The 19,373-nt window shown below is 35.0% G+C and overlaps 1 protein-coding gene and 1 pseudogene across 6 annotated transcripts in view; both read right to left on the bottom strand.

The window, feature by feature from the left end:
- The window catches only part of RAP1GDS1 (Rap1 GTPase-GDP dissociation stimulator 1), a 191,143-nt gene that overhangs the window by 77,359 nt on the left and 94,411 nt on the right, over positions 1 to 19,373 (bottom strand). The gene's annotated exons all lie outside the window — the stretch shown is intronic.
- On the bottom strand, positions 17,016 to 17,144 carry LOC120363677 (U2 spliceosomal RNA; annotated as a pseudogene).

The following is a 19,373-nucleotide window of genomic DNA, read 5'->3' as shown; positions in this document are numbered from 1 at the left end:
AACCCACAAGAAGCCAGTAATAGAGGTAAATGTGAAGAATCCAAAAGAAGGCAGACAAAGTGGGAAAGAGGAACAAATAACAGTTCAGACAATCAGAAAACGAGGTTCAGAAATATACCCTCCTTTGTGGGAGAACAAAAGAGACAACTAGGAAGACAGTAGATTTCAAGCCAACCACAGAAAAATCACATTAAATACATATAATGTAAATGTCACGTAAAAGGTAGAGACTGTCAGATTGGGTAAAAAAGCAAGACCCAACCATGCTATCTATAACTAATCCACTTTAAATGTCAGAATATTAAATAATATTAAAAAGAAAAGGTTGGTAAAAGACCTACTATGTAAACACTGATTAAAGAAAAATTGGTGTGACAATGTAGATTGTCAGACATAGCAGACATCAGAACAAACAGTATTGACCAGGCATGGTGGCCCACGCCTATAATCCCAGCACTTTGGGAAGCCAAGGCAAGAGTTTGAAGCCAGCCTGGCCAACATAGGGAAACCCTGTGTCTACTGAAAATACAAAAATTAGCCAGGCATGTTTGCGTGTGCCTATAATCCCAGCTACTTGGGGGACTGAGGCATGAGAGTCACTTGAACCTGGGAGGTAGAGGTTGCAGTGAGCTGAGATTGCACCACTGTACTCCAGCCTGGGCGACAAAGCAAGACTTCATTTAAAAATAATAATAAAATAACAAGCAGTATTATCAGAGATAAAGAGGAACATTACATAACAATAGAAGAGTTAATTCAGCAAAAAAATAAAACAATCCTATGCCAGTAATCCCAGCACTTAGGGATGGTGAGGCAGGCGGATCATTTAAAGTCAGGAGTTCAAGACCAGCCTCACCAACATGGTGAAACCCTGGTCTCTACTAAAAATACAAAAAAAATTAGCTCAGTATGGTGGTGCATCCCTGTAATCCCAGGTACTAAGGAGGCTGAGACTGAGGCAGGAGATCACTTGAACCCAAGAGAGGTAGCTTTCAGTGAGCTGAGATCCTGCCACTGCATTCCAGCCTGTGTGACACAGCGAGACTCCATCTTAAAAAAAAAAAAAAAACAACAAAAAACTTCGATGATGTGTAAATGCCTATAAGCAGAACTTCAGAATACATAAAACAAAAACTGCTAAAATTAGGGATAAATCCACATGTTCACAATCACAGAAGAGATGCTTACTACATTTTAACTTAACCTTTGTGACAGACACAGTAGACACAAATAGCAATATAAGAAGACCTTGCTTTCAAAGAGTTTCTATTCCAATGAGGAAGACAGAGTAGTAAACAAAATATACACTTCAATATGGCTAGGCGTGGGGGCTCACATCTGTAATCCTAGCACTTTGGGAGGCCAAGGTGGGTGGATCACGTAAGGTTAGGAGTTCAAGACCAGCCTGGCCAACATGGCTAAACCCTGTCTCTACTAAAAGTACAAAAATTAGGTAGGTGTGGTGGCATGCACCTGTAGTGCCAGCTACTCAGGAGGCTGAGGCAGGAGAATCACTTGAATCCGGGAGGCAGAGGTTGCAGTGAGCCAAAATGGCACCACTGCACTTCAACCTGGGTGACACAGAGAGACTCCATTTCAAAAAAAAAAAAAAAAAAAAAAAGCTTTAATATAATTTTTTTCTCTAGTTCAATTATATTCTTTTTTTTTGAGACGGAGTTTCACTCTTGTTACCCAGGCTGGAGTGCAATGTCGCAATCTCGGCTCACCGCAACCTCCGCCTCCTGGGTTCAGGCAATTCTCCTGCCTCAGCCTCCTGAGTAGCTGGGATTACAGGCACGCACCACCATGCCCAGCTAATGTTTTGTATTTTTAGTAGAGACGTGGTTTCACCATGTTGACTGGGATGGTCTCAATCTCTTGACCTTGTGATCCACCCGCCTCGGCCTCCCAAAGTGCTGGGATTACAGGCTTGAGTCACCGCGCCCAGCTTAAATTCTATTCAATAGGAGTAAAATTTCCTTATTTTAAATATTGATTAATGACATGTATTACATAGCTTCACCAATGTATCTCAAAATCTGCAACCAAATTAGCATTCTCTCCCTCCTTTATTTATCAAACACTTTTCTGAATGCATAATATGTTTCATACATGGAACTAGATCCTGAGAATACAAAGACAGATAATTCCGTTTTATTTGGGTGAAGCGAAAAAGAGGGAAACGTGAGAGATGACATTTAATTTAAGCAGCAAACACAGTTAAGTGTTCAGAGTACAATGGAAGTACAAATAAGAAAATTACTTTTACCTCAAGGAGTCAGAAAGAGATTCACAGCCATGTTTTCTGGAATGTCTTTCAAGCCCTTACTGCAATTTAATATGTATATAAAAAGAAAAAGGTACTATGTATCGTACCTTTTTGTTTAGATTCTAATTGGATTCTCTTCCTTATTAGCTCTATTGAGGAAAAATGTAGGTAAAATAAACTACATAAAGTGTTTAACTGATGAATGCTGACAGTTCTATATACCTTAGCAACAATCAACACACAACCAATGTACGAGCATTTTCATCACAACCAAAAGAACCCTCAAGTTCTTTCGTTAGCCATCTTTCCTTCCACTTCCGGTCTCAGGTAATCAGTGTTTTCTGTCGGTATAGATTAGTTTGCATTTTATAGAATGGATTCATGCAATACATATTCTTTTATGTGTCTATTTTCACTCAATCTAATGATTTTGAGATGTATCCATGTCATGTATATAAGCATTTTTTCCATTACTAAACAGTATTCCATTGTGGATATACCACTATATCTTTCATCACTAGAATATACTGATTGACATTTGGGTTGTTTCTAGTTTTAGACTACTGTGAATAATGCTGCATTAAACATCCATGTGTAAGTCTTTGGGCAAGTATCTAGAATAAAATAGCTAGATCTTACCTAGGTGTGTATTTGTGAGTATATGGTTATTAAGCATTAAAAGGATGATGTACCACCAAAAAAATTATATTTAAGAAGTTCTCATATACTGTATGATATGGTCTGGCTGTGTCCCCACCCAAATCCTATCTTGAATTTTAGTTCCCATAATCCCCCCCACATCATGGGAGGGACCCAGTGGGAGGTAACTGAATCATGGGGTCTTGTTTTTTCCCCGTGCTGTTCTTGTGATAGTGAATAAGTCTCATGAGATCAGACGGTTTTATAAAGGGCATTTCCCTGCACATGCTCTCTTGCCTGCCACCATAAAAGATGTGCCTTTGTTCCTCCTTCACCTTTCACCATGAAACTGTGAATCCATTAAATTTCTTTTTCTTTATTAATTACCCAGATTTGGGTATGTCTTGATTAGCGTGTAAAAGACTAATAGGCTGTAAAAATGAAAAATTCTTAAAGAATGAGTGTATTTCTGAGCCTGTAAGAGGACTTCAGTACATGCATATGAAACTGGAGTGAAACTTTAGCTGATATCTATAGGTACACACAGGGCTTCTCCTTCTCCAAAATCAACAGAGCTACAGAAAAGAATCAGCCCCATTCTATGAAACAAATTTTAGATCTGTAACTTTTCTAATTAATTTAACAATAACATAATCATATAAATTATAAAATGATGAAAAAGTTAAAGGCTAAAAGAAATAAGGATTGTTAAATATAGATCTTCATGTAAAAATAATACAATTGATCTCACTCATAAAAAATTAAAATATTTTACCTAGAGGCTTGGTTGTTAATCAATTTTAACATAAAGTCACCTTTAGGCCAGGCACGGTGGTTCACGCCTGTAATCCCAGCACTTTGGGAGGCCGAGGTGGGTGGATCGCGAGGTCAAGGGATCAAGACCATCCTGGCCAACATGGTGAAACCCTGTCTCTACTAAAAATACAAAAATTAGCCAGGTGTTTGGCATGCGCCTGTCATCCCAGCTATTCAGGAGGCTGAGGCGGAAGAATCACTTGAACCCGGGAGGTGGAGGTTGCAGTGAGCCGAGACTGTGCCTGCACCACTGTGCTCCAGCCTGAGCAAGACTCCATCTCAAAAAAAAAAAAAAAAAAAAAAAAAAAAGTCACCTTTAAAAAAGCTGCTCATCATTCTCATTTATGACTTCCTGAAACAAATGTGAAACAAATAATTTGGCATATCTCCATTCCTTTCTCTTTTTATTATAAAGCAGTGCATAATATGGATCTCACTCAAGATTAGGTGATACGTATTATATTAGTTTTTTTCATGCTGCTGAAAAAGACATACCCAAGACTGGGCAATTTACAAAAGGAAGAGGTTTAATTGGTCTTATAGTTCCACATAGCTGGAGAAGCCTGTCATGATCATGGCAGAAGGCAAGGAGGAACAAATCATGCCTTACATGGATGGCAGCAGGCAAAAAGAGCTTGTGCAGGAAAACTCCCCCTTATAGAAACCATCAGATCTCATAAGACTTACTATCACAAGAACAGCACAGGAAAGACCTGCCCCTATGATTCAATTGTATCTCACTGGGTCCCACCCACAACACATGGGAATTAAAGATGAGATTTGGGTGGGGACACAGCCAAATCATATCCCCCCCACCCCTCCCAAATCTCATGTCTTCACATTTTAGAAACAATCATGCTTTCCCAACAATCCCTCAAAGCCTCAACTCATTTTAGCATTAACTCAAAAGTCCACAGTCCAAAGTCTCATACGAGACAAGGCAAATAAATCCCTTCTGCCTATAAGCCTGTAAAATCAAAAGCATGTTACTTCCTATACACAATGGGGCTAAAGGCATTGGATTAATACAGCCATTCCAAATGGGAGACATTGGCCAAAACAAAGCAGCTACAGGCCGCATGCAAGTCCGAAATTCAGCAGGGCAGTCAAATCTTAGAGCTCCAAAATGATCTCCTTTGACTCCATGTCTCACATCCAGGTCACACCGATGCAAGAGGTGGGTTCCCATGGTATTCAGCAGCTCAGTCCTGCAGTTTGCAGTATAGTCCCAATCCTGGTTGCTTTCATGGGCTGGCATTGAGTGCCTGTGGCTTTTCCAGGTGCACAGTGCAAGCCATCAATGGATCTGACATTCTGGGGTCTGGAGAATGGTGGCCCTCTTCTCACAGCTCCATTACGCAGTGCTCCGATAGGGACTCTGTGTGGGGGTCCAACTCCACAATTCCCTTTTGCACTGCCTTAGCAGAAGTTCTTCATGAGGGTCTCACATCTGCACATGTTTACTAACTTCTGCCTTGGCATCCAGGTGTTTCCATACATTTCCTGCAATCTAGATGGAGGTTCCTAAACCTCAATTCTTGACTTCTGTGTACTCACAGGATCAACACCACATGGAAGCTGCCAAAGCCTGGGGCTTCCACCCTCTGAAGTCACAGCTTGAGCTGTACCCTGACCCCTGCTTGCCATTGCTGGAGTGGCTGGAACGCAGAATACCAAGTCCCTAGGTTGCACAGAGCAGGTGGGCCTTAGGCCCAGCCCACAAAACCATCTTTTCCAACTGTGATGAGAGTGGCTGCTGTGAAGACCTCTGACATGCCCTGGAGACATTTTCCCTATTGTCTTGGAATTAACATTTTCTGAAGCTGGCTTGAATTTCTCCTCAGAAAATGGGATTTTCTCTTCTATCACATAGTCAGGCTGCATTACTTTCCAAGCTTTTAAGCTCTGTTAGCCTTTTAAAACTGAATGCTTTTAACAGCACCCAAGTCAACTCCTGAATGCTTTGCTGCTTAGAAAGTTCTTCCACCAGATACCCTAAATCATCTCTCTCAAGTTCAAAGTTCCACAAATCTCTAGGGCAGGGGCAAAATGCTGCCAGTCTCTTTGCTAAAACATAACAAGAGTCACCTTTGCTCCAGTTTCCAACAAGTTTTTCATTTCCATCTGAGACCACCTCAGTCTGGACTTTACTGTCCATATCATTATCAGCATTTTGGACAAAGCCATTCAACAAGTCTGTAGGAACTTCCAAACTTTCCCACATTTTCCTGCCTTCTTCTGAGCCTTCTAAACTGTTCCAACCTCTGCCTGTTACCCAGTTCCAAAGTCGCTTCCATATTTTTGGGCATCTTTTCAGCAGCCCCCCACTCCCAATACCAATTTACTGTATTAGTTTGTTTTCATGCTACTGATAAAGACATAACCAAGACTGGGCAATTTACAAAACAGAGGTTTAATTGGATTTCTAGTTCCACGTGGCTGGGGAAGCCTCGTAATTACAATGAAAGGCAAGGAGAAGCAAGTCACGTCGTACATGGATAGCAGGCTGCAAAGAGAGCTTGTGCAGGAAAACTCCCCCTTAAAATAACCATCAGATCTCATGAGACTTACTCACTATAATGAGAACAGGATGGGAAAGAACTGCCTCCATGAGTCAATTACCTCCCACCATGTCCTTCCCACAACATGTGGAATTCAAGATGAGATCTGGGTGAGGACACTGCCAAATCATATCACATACATATTAAATACTTACTAACTGACCTATATTATGTTGAAAAAAGTGAGAGAACCACCACCTAATATTTGCTTCAAATGACATTCTGAGTAAAGAATCTATTAGTTTTTGTCCTATTATTTGCTTCTTACTGTTTATGTTAAGGTTTCTCAGGTCACTAAATACTTTTTGTTGTTGTTGTTGTTTTTGGTTTTTTTGTTTTGTTTTGTTTTGTTTTGCTGCTCATGGACAGGTTAATATGATTTTGCCACTTTCATCCCCATTTTATTTCAAGCACAGAATGAGAAAAAATTTTGTTAGAGAGCTACTAAATTGAAAAGCTTACTTTGCTGTGCCAATAAATTAGAGATTTTAAAAGGGTGTATCAACAATCAGTAAAAATTGAACAAGAATGATATAAAGTAACATTTTAAAAAATGTTACATGTGTATAAATTCCTTTATATCACTATCATAGGAAAGAGTAAATTTATTCAGAACAATTAGAAGGACAGTATAATTTTATTTTTTTTTTTTTAAGACAGAGTGTTGCTCTGTTGCCCAGGCTGGAGTGCAGTGGCACAATCTCCACTCACTGCAGCCTCAACCTCCCAGGCTCAAGCGATGCTCCCAGTATCAGCCTCCCAGGTAGCAGGGTCTATTTGTGCTTGTGCATACCATCACAGCTGGCCAACTATTATAGTTTTTTGTTTTATGTAGAGAGGGAGTAGGAGGTCTCATCATATTGCCCAGGCTGGTTTCAAACTCCTGAGCTCAAAGCATCTGCTCACCTCAGCCTCCCAAAGTGCTGGGATTACAGGTGTGAGCCAATTTTAATTTTTCCTTATACATCTTGTGTGTAAAGAAAACAATACAAGACAATAGATATTTGTCTGCAAACTTGAAGAATATACCTGTATTTGTCTAGCTGGTTTACTGGGAACAGTAAAACTCTCAAACTTTTAATTGGGTTCCTTAGTTATTACTAAGAATCCAATAGAATCTGAACATCCTTTACTTCCCACTGAATTAAAAAGAGAAGTCAGTATTTCATACGCTTCTCTATATTTAGAGAAAATGTCAAGAATAAAGGCTCAAATATAATAAAGCATGTATATATACTATTTTCATTTTCTTTTTTTTTGAGACAGGGTCTTGCTCTGTCACCCAGGTTGCAGTGCAGTGGTCTGATCAGAGTTCACTGTAGCTTTGACTTTCTGGGCTCAAGTCTCAGCCTCTAGAGTAGCTAAGACTACAGGTGTAGGCCACCATGCCAGGCTAATTCTTTTACTTTTTTATAGAGATGGGATTTCCCAGTGTTGCTCTGGTAGGTCTCAAATTCCTAGCCTCAAGTGATCCTCCTCGAGCATTGGCCTCCCCAAAGTGCTGGGATTACAGGCATGAGCCACCAAACCCAGCCCTCACATCATACTTTTTTTTTTTTTAATGAAGCTTTTATACTTGGAAAAATGTAAAAAGTTTTTCCATTTTTCTACCATCACTTGGTTCTATTCAATGTTCTTTCAATTAGGTAAAATTTATTTTTGTGATCTTTAAACATATTGAACAAAACGTTGGCTTAAGAACAGCTTTTAGTAAAATTCTTAAAAACATTCCTAGACCTGCACGCTCAGAACTATTCATACTGAAGCATAAATGTATTTGATGACAGTGCATTTATGTATTTGACAGTGATAACTCCCTCAGATATATTTACCGACACAATGAACCTGAGACCTGGTTTTTAGATCAACACTACCACCAATTTAGCTGTTGATCCTAAAAAAGTCACTTGAATTTTCAGGTCTCTCTCAGTTTTTTTATCTGTAAAATTTGGCAGGGGTGGCTGAGATGACTTCTAAATTCCCTCCTATATAAAAAACTGACTTCAAGGTAGCTTTATTCACTGAAGTTTTCTAATTTCTCTTCATTCTTCTTCAATCTACATATTCCATCTAAGAAACAGTTAACATTTTGCTAAATGCAGTAGATTATTTTAACTTTTGAATGTTTACTCTCCAAATTTAGAAGAACATAAAGATATAGAAATTGCCTATGTGGCATTTCCTCTTATGTCTATAAAGAATCTCAAACTTTATAATGCCCCCAGCAAAACAAAATAAAAACAAGCAGCAATAACCACATAACCCAGAAACAAAAACCAACCTCTGTTCTTTCTTACATCAATAAATTGTCCCATATTCTGTCCAGGTACTCAAGCCCTAGAAATCACTCTTGACTTCTCTCTTTTCCACATTCCCAATCCAATCCATCAATCTAAATACTTTCCAAGTTCTTCCTCCTTCCACACTACCATAACTTAATCCAAGTTACCATTACATTGTGCCTGGACAACTACAAAAGTCTTTCAATTAGTCTCAATGCTTCCCTGCTTAACTCTTAATTTCCATGCTTCTCAACTCCTTTTCCATGCAACTCCATGAGCGATGTTTTTAAAATCCAAATCACATCATGTCACTTCTTTCCTTCAACAACTTCTCACTACTTCAAGATGATTCACAAGGCCTTTTATCATCCACACTTTGTCTGTTTCTTGAACTTTTTCACACAATACTCCCTGTTCACAGTATCTCACATACCCTGGTCTCCTTTCTGAAATTGTGCCAAATCCCTTCCTCTCTCAGGGCATTACAATTACTATACTTTTTTTTTATTTCTTTTTTTGAGACAGGGTCTCACTGTTACCTAGGCTGGAGTGCAGTGGTGTGATAGCTCACAGCAGCCTAGAACTCCTGGGTTCAGGTGATCCTCCCATCTCAGCCTCCAGAGTAGCTGGGACTACAGCCACCACACTGGCTCATTTTTTATTTTGTAGAGACAGAGTCTCGCTGTGTTGCCCAGGTTGGTCTCAAATTCCTGGCCTCAAGCAACCCTTTAGCCTTGGTGTCCAAAGTGCTGCAATTACAGATATGAGCCACCTTACCTGGCTCAATTACTATCCTTCTATAAGGAATATTCTTCTTCTCTTTACACAGCTAGCTCATTCACATTTTTCAGACCTCAGCTTAGATAACATCCAGAGAGAGAACTTTCTTCACCTTCAAATACACTCCATTATTATACATCACCTTCTTTATTCCCTTGATGTCAATCATCACAATTTATAAATAATCTTTTCTGTAATATTTACTTATTTATTACCTACCTCCTCCTGTGAAAGCCTTACAAGGATAGAGACTTCTTGCTCATTTTTCCCCTATAATCCCCATCACAGGCAGTGCCCCCTAAACACGGTTGGTTCAATCAATATTTGTGGATTAAGCTGTATGTATACACCAAAGAATACAAAGACATAGAGTGAGAATTTCCTGGCATTTACTCTTTATTGCCTATCTTCTCAGTATATACATTTTATAAGTGCAATCATTACCATAAAAAATGTGACCTATGTCCTCAAAGGGGGAGAACAATTATTTGTGGTGTTAAAAAGGACATCTTCACATTCAAAGAGATTAGAAGCCAATGATGTAAGTCATTAACAGAAATGTATTTTTCTAAGTCTGAAATACTGCCTATTCTAATCTGCATGATTATGAAGACTTTTTTTTTCCATTCCTATTAAATAAACTGCTTTTAATTTTGCCAAGTACTAAGTTAATTTCCTGAAGTAGGGAAATGGTAAATACATATATCTACATGTGTTTGCTGTTGTTTGTTTTCAGACAAGGTCTTGCTCTGCCACCCAGGTTGGAGTGCGGTAACACAATCATGTATCCCTGCAGCCTTGAACTCCCAGGTTCATGAGATCCTCCTATCTCAGCCTCCCAAGTATCAGGACTACAGAAGTGTTCCACCATGCACAGCTAACTTTTTTAATTTTTTGTAGAGATAGGATCTTGCTGTGTTGACCAATGAGTAATACTGTACTCCTGGGGTCAAGTGATCCTCTCCCCTCAGCTTCCCAAAATGTTAGGATTATAGTAACTGCACCCAGATCCTATATTGTTTTTCAAGAAAAAGTTAAAATGTATTTATGAAGCCTACTAGAAAATTAAATTCTAATGTTTACATGTCTCCCTATAATTCTGCCAACAGTGAATTTCTATTATGTACCTTAGACATAATCAAATATGTTTTAAGCATTCAAACTAAAAAGCTCATCAATATCTTTTCTAAAACTCAAAACAATTTATTCACCTTCCATATTTAGGCAAAATCCCTGAAAGACTAGATATAAAAGCAAAAGCTATAAATATTACATAAGTAAAATGACAAACAGTAGTCATGAAGAAAAATCCACCAAGACTGTTAAGTGCACACATCAAAAGAGAAGCATTCAACTTACAATTCTGTGACATTATATTCAGGTTTAAAATTGTGCATTTACACGGGAAAATTTCAAGGTGTATGTACATTTACACTTGTAATGCCAGATCAGGGAAAGAAAATGAATTAAATCTTTCATTTCCCAAAACACTAGTACCACCGATGCAGCATAAAATGAGGTTATGGCCCAGCATTTGATGGACACAGCTTTTGGTGTGCCTGCTGATACTAGTATTGACTTCTGCAGTCCAATAGATTTCTCACATCAGTTAAAACTGTTCAATAATTCTACTTTTTCAAAAACCCTTTCTCTAATAAAGAATCCAAAATTGGCAATACATTTCCTAAAGGAATTACTAAAGTTTCTTTACTCCTTATATTTTTATATTTCTATATCATTTTATTAGCAAAAGACAGAATATCTTTAGTTTACAAACAAATTATAGTCAATTCACTCAATTATCTCCATAAAAATTACCTAAAGCAACTTTTACATAGCAGTTAGATAACAATATATGTAATTTATTGTTCTAATTTATTACTCCTATTGTTAAAGATCAAAAGTAGGTTTAATAAATATTTTAAATATAAAAGTTGTTTTTGTAAACTATTTCATACTTAAATTATGCCAAGACTCTGTATATATATGTGTGTGAGCAAATATATATATAGTTATGATTTAGAATTTAATCTGAACTGATGGGAGCATAGTTTCTCAAAGGGTAAAAACATTTTACATTTTACTTAGCAAGAAAAATGTAAATCATTCACTTTTTTTTTTTTTTTTTTTTTTGGAGACAGAGTCTCACTCTATCACCCAGGCTGGAGTACAGTGATCTCAGCTCACTGCAGCCTCTGCCTCCCTTGTTCAAGCAATTCTCATGCCCCAGCCTCCTGAAGCTGGAATTAAAGGTGCATGCCACCATGCCTGGTTAGGTTTTTGTTTTTTTTTTTTTTTGAGTAGAGATGGGGTCATGTTGACCAGACTGGTCTTGATCTCCTGACCTCAAGTAATTCACCTGCCTTGGCCTCCCAAGTATTGGGATTACAGGTGTGAGCCACTATGCCTGGCCCTGAATTATCCACTTTTACATAGCATTTCTTTTTTGTATTTCTTCACTGCCAAAAAAAAAATACACCCAAATTGTAGAAAGGAAAAGGTTAATTAAAAGTTGAGGAAGTTCTCAGTACTTCAGCTTGGTTAAAAATAAGAAAATTTAAAAAATTTTAAGCAAAAAACACTATTAAAAAGAGCAGATGACAATATGTGTTGACAGGGTTCAAGAAGCAGGCTAGAAATCTTATGTTTCACATATCTAAACTTTGACTTTAACAGGTGAAATTAGGGTGGTAAAGTTAAGGGGAAAAAACAGACTTAGACCAAAAAATGTTTAAACCCCAAAATAGGCCTCTATAATTAGACTTCTCCCACCCTACCTAAAACGTGTTAATGGGGAAAGGAAAATTCCAAAGCCTTTCAGCCTTCTGACTCAGAGAATGGAGGTAGGGGTAGGGGAGAAGGCAACCATATATGACTTTTTATTGAACCCAAGAAAAATCATCTAATATTTTTGCCACGTGCAATACTCTCACAGGTTGCCTCTATTTTCATATCTATAAAATTAGGGACAATTACTCAGAAATTACTATTCCATGTCTTCCCTAAGACATTAGCTTTTTATAACATAGTACTTGGAAAGTAATCCAGCATGAGAAAAAAAAAAAGCAGTAATATGTGTTCTTTGTCCTACAAGTTTTAAGGTAAACTTTATAGAATCTTGGATTTCTGAATACCATTTAATAAAAGAGGGATTTAAATTTAATACCAAATTTAAAAATTGAAAGAACTTTAGTTTCTCAAAGTGTAAACTATCTGAAGAGAGAGAGTACTTAACATTGCTTAAACCTGGTGCAGTGTATGCAAGAACCAGCCAGACTGGTAATAACCTGAGTACTGTCTCTTACTTCACATTATAATTTCGTTCTCTCTGCTGCAGTCACTATTTACCACACCACACCTGGCCTCCTATAATGGCTTTCTGTTTTCTCTGCCTCACATCTCTGTCCATTCCAATCAGACTATATGATGCTACAAAACTGAAAATATCAATTTCTTCAAGTTACTTTCAGAGGCTCTCTCCTGTCCATATATCAAAGTCAAAATAATTCCTTGGCCTACAGACATTTTAAGTGTACACTACACATTAATGAATATACAATCAAGATCTCTACCATAGTACACCTATATTACTATTTGGCTATTTTTTTTTTAAATCGTATCTTCATGATTTACAACATGATCCACAGCCCCAATTCTGAACTTTCCCTGCAAACCACAAATTTCCTACCATCATTTTGCTGTTGACTTTTATGAACAGATGAACTTGACATCTACCCTACTAGGACGATAGAGCTATACCAAAAACACTCCTTTGACTGCTCTCTTTACTACTTAAAGGTCTTCTTTAACACTTTCATTTATCTTCTGTCTTTTTTCTCTAAGGCAGAAATGTCCATTCTTATTTTAATACTAACCTGTTTACTTGTGTTCATAATTTCACTTTATTTGGTCTATGATATTTCCCTATCAGTTATTCCCTCTCTAGGAAATTTACTCTGCTTTTGTCCCTAGCTGTTAACCCAACAAATACAAATTCTCTCTCCCTAACTCTTATTTTAGGGCTGATAGGTTTTTGTTGATTTTTTTCCCCATAAAAGCCAAATTTGGAGAGAGAAAAAATTAGAAGCAATTTTGTCTTTCACATTAATTGCATAAACTCAATTAAAATTACTGCTGTGAGCCATGCTTTAAAATTTTATGTGTATGTGTATATATACCTGCTGCCCCCACCTCCCACCTCAGATACTGCTGAAACAAACAAGGTCATTTCCCATAGAGAAGAAAATATATATGCTTTCTGGATAGGTGATGTTTTTAAACTATTTATTTAGAATTAGAGGCTCACAAGAAGTTACTTAAAAAAAAAAAAAAAAAAAAAAAAAAAGCACAAAAAGATCTTATGTACCCTTTATCCAGCTTCCTCCAATGGTAACACTGCATAACTCTACTACTCAATAACCCAACCAGGACACTGACATTGGTACAATGTCAGACCTAATTCATAGTTCATCAGTTTTTAGTGTATGCGTATGGGCATGTAGAGTTCTAAACAATTTTAAAGTATGTATAGATTTGTTTACCACAACTAAAGCAGTATTTTAAAATATTCACTTCCATGCTAGTCAGGTTTACATCAAACTGATAATGGGCTCAAAAATCAAAGATAAACATACTTTTTTGGTCTCAAGAAATAGAATTTGTATATATCTCACAACACAGAGAAAAGGAAAAGTACAATAAATGCAAACCAGAATTCTATTCTGATTTTAAACTAACCTAGGAAATACACTCAAGTCAAAACTTTTTCAAATTTATAAACTGAATCCTTGAAGCAAGTTTAACCGCCAAAAAAACAACATACTTGGAATATACTACCCAAATATAACTACCTTCTGTAAAGTCCTCAGTATTATTTCCTGGATTCTGTTGAAGATTCATACAAGAAACAATCACATGGAGAACATCTGGGCAACTTCTGTAGAAGTCTCTAAGGACACTGTAATACCAATAAATATCCTTACATATTTTAACTAGGTATGTGCACAGAATCACCTAGGGAATTAATGATACCCTGATAAGTCCCTTCTAGTATTTTTTCCCAAGAGTTTGTTTGACTAAAGAACTAGAATATTCCTTTTTAACATAAAATAAAAATTACAAGGCATGTCAAGTTGTTTTTTCACATAGGCTGCCAAGAGGTTCAAGTGAAATCAGTGCTCATACACAGTTAAGCATATTATCCTTGCTTCCCACCAGATTTATCTTTGCCTCTCTTTATATGGCTTCTGGCTTTTGTATCTTTATGTAAATATCTTTTGTATGTTACTGTATGTATTACACTGAGTCACACACAGTTTTTATATAAAACATACTTAATCCACACAAGCTTACTCTACCAATGAGAAAACTAAAATCAGAAAGATTAAATGGTAACTTGGTAGAGCTGGAAATCATATTCATTTGCAATATCCACTTTCTAGGGGTTATATTAAAATTTTATAATTTTATAATTGTATTAATTTTTAAACCAATTCTATTTTTTTCTAAGGAATGCAATATTTGGTTAATTTCTAAAAAAAAGTTAGTTAATATTTATTTTCATTCTGATAAAAAAACATATATTTATTGTGCGCTCTGTAATTGTACTCAAGTTGTGTTCCTTTGTTCATTTTATTTTCTCTACCATTTAAAAAGCTGCTTAATGGCATATGCTTGTTTTTAGAGCTTAGGACAGTGTTACAAAACAATATCTATTTCAATCTATATTTAGAATGTCTCTACAGTGGAATGCTTTCATGTGATAAGAGTCATAATTACTATCTCTAAAAGTAGCAGTAGTATATTGTTTATTCTTATATACATGATGTACTTTAATAATAAACTCACCATAAAATACAACAGATTAATTGATGAAAACTAAATAATCTTAATTTTATACTACTTATAGACTGATAATTGTTTTATTCTAAAACTGAATAACAAAGAAAATAGGGTAAGACTTGCGTGAGACTTTAATAACATAACAAATATAACTAATCAATTAACCTAATTGATCACTGAAATAAACATTTATTTTAAATGCTGGATATAAATAGTTCCCTTTTGAATGTAACTGCTGCAAATATACTTTGATTACTTTGGTAATTTCAAAGTAGTTCTGTATTATATTAATATATACTTTCTGATCAACCTATATAATAAAATATTGTAGAATTATTAGTAACTATTTTTCAGCATTTGCAGGAAGAACTATGAATTCCTTCTACACTATTTTTATATGAAGGCTTTTTATATAAAAATAAAGCCTTTGTATTAAAATAGTGTAGAGGCTTTATTTTTATATAAAAAGCCTTCATATAAAAATAGTGTAGTACAAGAATTATCAATATACAAATGGATACATGCATATGTTTCAGCATCCTTGCCATTTATACTTGGTATCAATGAATAAACAATATTTCACTTCACAAACACTGGCTTTGGCAAGCCTGATTACTACCTCATTTTAATATTTATTAACTAATCAGTGAGGAAAAATACAACTTTTTATCTCATGTATGATAGCATATCATAAAAGCTTAAGTGTGCAAATCTTTCCAATAATAGTACCAGTTACATAATAAACATTAATTTTATTTCTGTAAAGATGTATATTTGTTTAATTTTAAAACATCTTTATTTGATTTGTACATTATTCTTCCTCTGTGTATAAAAAGGCACAAATATTTCAAATATTTAATTTCATGCAATCACTTTCTTCTAGACTCTACTAATATCTTTTAACAGTAGATCAAGTAACAATTATTTCCTGGCCTCAAGCAGTAATATCCATAAACTGAACACTAGTCTCAAATCACCAATTTATCCCCAGGAATTATAAATACAGGATGGGAATTTAACATAAAGCTTTTTAAAACTAAAGGCCATTTAAGTATATCAACAATTTAAAATATGCAGTTATATAAACAAATCAATAAAATGAAGAATGCCACAAAGATGGCTATATAAAACATAATCTTTTTTATAACATCTTTGAAATAGAAGTGTAAATAGGCCAAAGGCATGCATTTCTGAAATACAATACTACTGGGCTTTAAAACCACATTTTCTGGTATATCCCATCAAATGCACAATTTTGATTATTTCTTTCCAAATTGAAATACAATTTTCCTTTCTTCTCTGATCTGAAAGATGTCAAACTTCTTATAGAAAGAGTTGTTTTGGCAAAGTTAAAGGGTAGAATTAAAAATATTGCATATGTCGTAAGTCTGGATATTTTGAAAGAGAAATCTACAAATAAAGTGCCTCACAGCCTCTCTGGAAGAAAAAAGACCAAGCATTTTAAATGAAAAACATTCCCAAGGCAATGATTCTTTCATTTCTATATGCAAGAGGGAGACTGGGATTCAAAAAGTTCATCAGCAACAAAGCCTTACTCCATCCCATTTAGCAGAATGTCAGTCTGTTATATCACGTTAGGATTATATAAGACTGTTTTCTTCCATTAGGAAGAGTTCCTAAAATGGGCACTGTCAGGGCTGGTAAAACTGAAATCTGACCTAGTTTTCTCCAAAGATTTACATAAATTTTATGGTAATTCCTTCTACAGTTGGAGCTTGTCTTTCAAATACACTATGCTAACTGAAATGTGCTAGGAAAAAAAAAAAAAGAATAAAAAAACAAAAATAAAAAATAAAGAAAAAAAAAATGTGCTAGGAAATACTTTACTTTTCATGTGTCAAAGTAAAAATCTACAGAACATGTAAGAATTTCTCAAATTTTTATCTCCAATAGTGAATTCTACACTTGATCTTAGCCAAAAGGCTGAGAAGCAATCCAATAGTGAATTCTTATAACACTTTCTATTTACATCAACTTTACTATCTGTTGTAAACCTACATTAAAAAAATTATTCATTTGGAGTACATTAATAAAATAGAAATCAGCTGATTAGCCTTACAGATAAGTTTGATAAAAGACAAATATATGAACTTTAAAACATACTTTATTTGAAAGATAAAGATTCTTTGTATTGATCACAAGGCTATCATGTAGTTTTCTATACTCCTTTTAAAAATGAAGCATTACATTCCTGAGAGTGAAGAAGGTTGGTGAATTAATTAAAATAGAAGCCACTAAAAACTTGTTTAAAAAAGAAACATTTCTAGTCACAAAATAAAATGTGAAATGCATTTCAAGTAAAATCAACCACACATTTACAGACTTTTATATTATTCTTGTAATTCAAGTATAAATACTGCAATTGTCCTACAATCATTCTAGAGAAATCACTGAGAAGTCCACAGAATTTAATTTCAAATAAAAGGGTAAGAAGGCATGCAGTCTATAGAAATTATATGCGTATGAAAGATTGGCACAACAAATACATTTTCATCATATATTTATGGTAAGCAATGAATCACTTCTCATATTTATTCAAGACTTCCAACTTCATTTTCCTGAACTGAAGTTTATAGGTATAAAAATATGACCTGTATTTACTATGCTTAATTAACCATTTAGCTCTGATTTCCACTGAACTAAATGAGGATAAGTTGGTTATAAATACTTACAATGAAATGAAAAAAAAATTAACTTCATAGCTTAAAGGATATCCATAGAACTTTATATTGTATATCTCATAAGATAAAGTAAATAAATGTGACAAATACTATAATAATAGACTTCAGTTTTAGCAAAAGAATGATCTTGTTAACTCGACATTTATTACCTTAACTTCAAGCTTCTTTAGAATACACAGGAAATAAAATTACTCTATGCCCACAAAAACCAAAGCAATATGAGACAAACTATCACTGTTTGTATTTCTCCTATTTTATCAATAGGAGAAACTCCAGGACAAAAGTTCTCAAAACAGGTAATATTCTCTGTGTTCAAACAATGTATATTCAAGAATAACTAACTGAACAAGGTTTAAAGAATACTTTTGGTACCCTTACATTCTAGTTATAAACACAGAAGGATAAGAATAAAAACAGTAATAATCAATACTCTCCAAGTACAGCCATTAATCTTTTACACAGCTGAGGTCTTTTTGATATATATTGCTAAAATTAATCATATAAATATACAATAAACAGATCATTCTTAAAAGTCGATATTATAAACTATGGTGCTTAATAAAAATCCTAAATATGAAAACACAAAGTTATAAACATAAAGTAATAGAATTTTATAAACAAAGCTAACAACCTATGATAAAAAGAACTGGAAGGAAGGAGCAGATAGGCAGATTTACAGGCTATATTGGGGATTAAAAACTATAAGTTAAAATTCATATTAAGACATTTATGTCCTCAGAATAATTACTGATATTTCAATACTTATGGCTATTATAACTCCTATTTCAGAAAAAGTGGAAAAAGGAGAATAAATGAGGCTAGTTTTACCACTCCTGCTATATGAGTTACAACTGTAGTTTCAATGCTTTTTCCTACTTCTTTCTTATATCATAAATGAATGTATTTATGTCCTTTCTTTCTGGCTCATATGCATAAATCACTTTTCTGAGGACTGGCTATTATAAAACGGCCATATCTTTTGTGTTTATGCATAAAATATAACTCATTTGAGTTAAACACTTACTTAAATTCTGTTAAATAAGCAGTGCTAAATGGGGAAAATAAGCATTAAAAGTAATCCTAGCTATAGAAATAAAACTAAATTCCTAGGAGGTTTTATAGGTGAATGATAAAATATGTGTTTTGGCTCAGAAAATAGAAATCTAAGGAAAATCAGGATAAGCCTAATTAGGCTAAATATACTTAAGATTTTTTCTGTATTTTGTTTACATGTAAAAAGGGAAAGCAGAAATGGTAACAGCATTACAATATACCCATACCCCAGTTCTTGCTTTTTGCCTAGTAAGAACAGTATATTATAGAAGGTGGTGAGGATGACAATGATATAATGACAAATAGGAATGAAGTCAATACAAATGCAATGGGCCAATCTAGCTTTTGAGAAGAGAATGGTTTTTATGATTGGTTTTACCGAATTGCAACTAATTAAAAATGTATTTGGACAGACATAGAAACTTTTAAA

Source organism: Saimiri boliviensis, chromosome 3 (assembly GCF_048565385.1).
Source record: "Saimiri boliviensis isolate mSaiBol1 chromosome 3, mSaiBol1.pri, whole genome shotgun sequence".
Lineage (NCBI taxonomy): Eukaryota > Metazoa > Chordata > Mammalia > Primates > Cebidae > Saimiri > Saimiri boliviensis.
The sequence above is the reverse complement of the archived record's forward strand: the minus strand, read 5'-3'. Positions and strand labels throughout refer to the sequence as shown.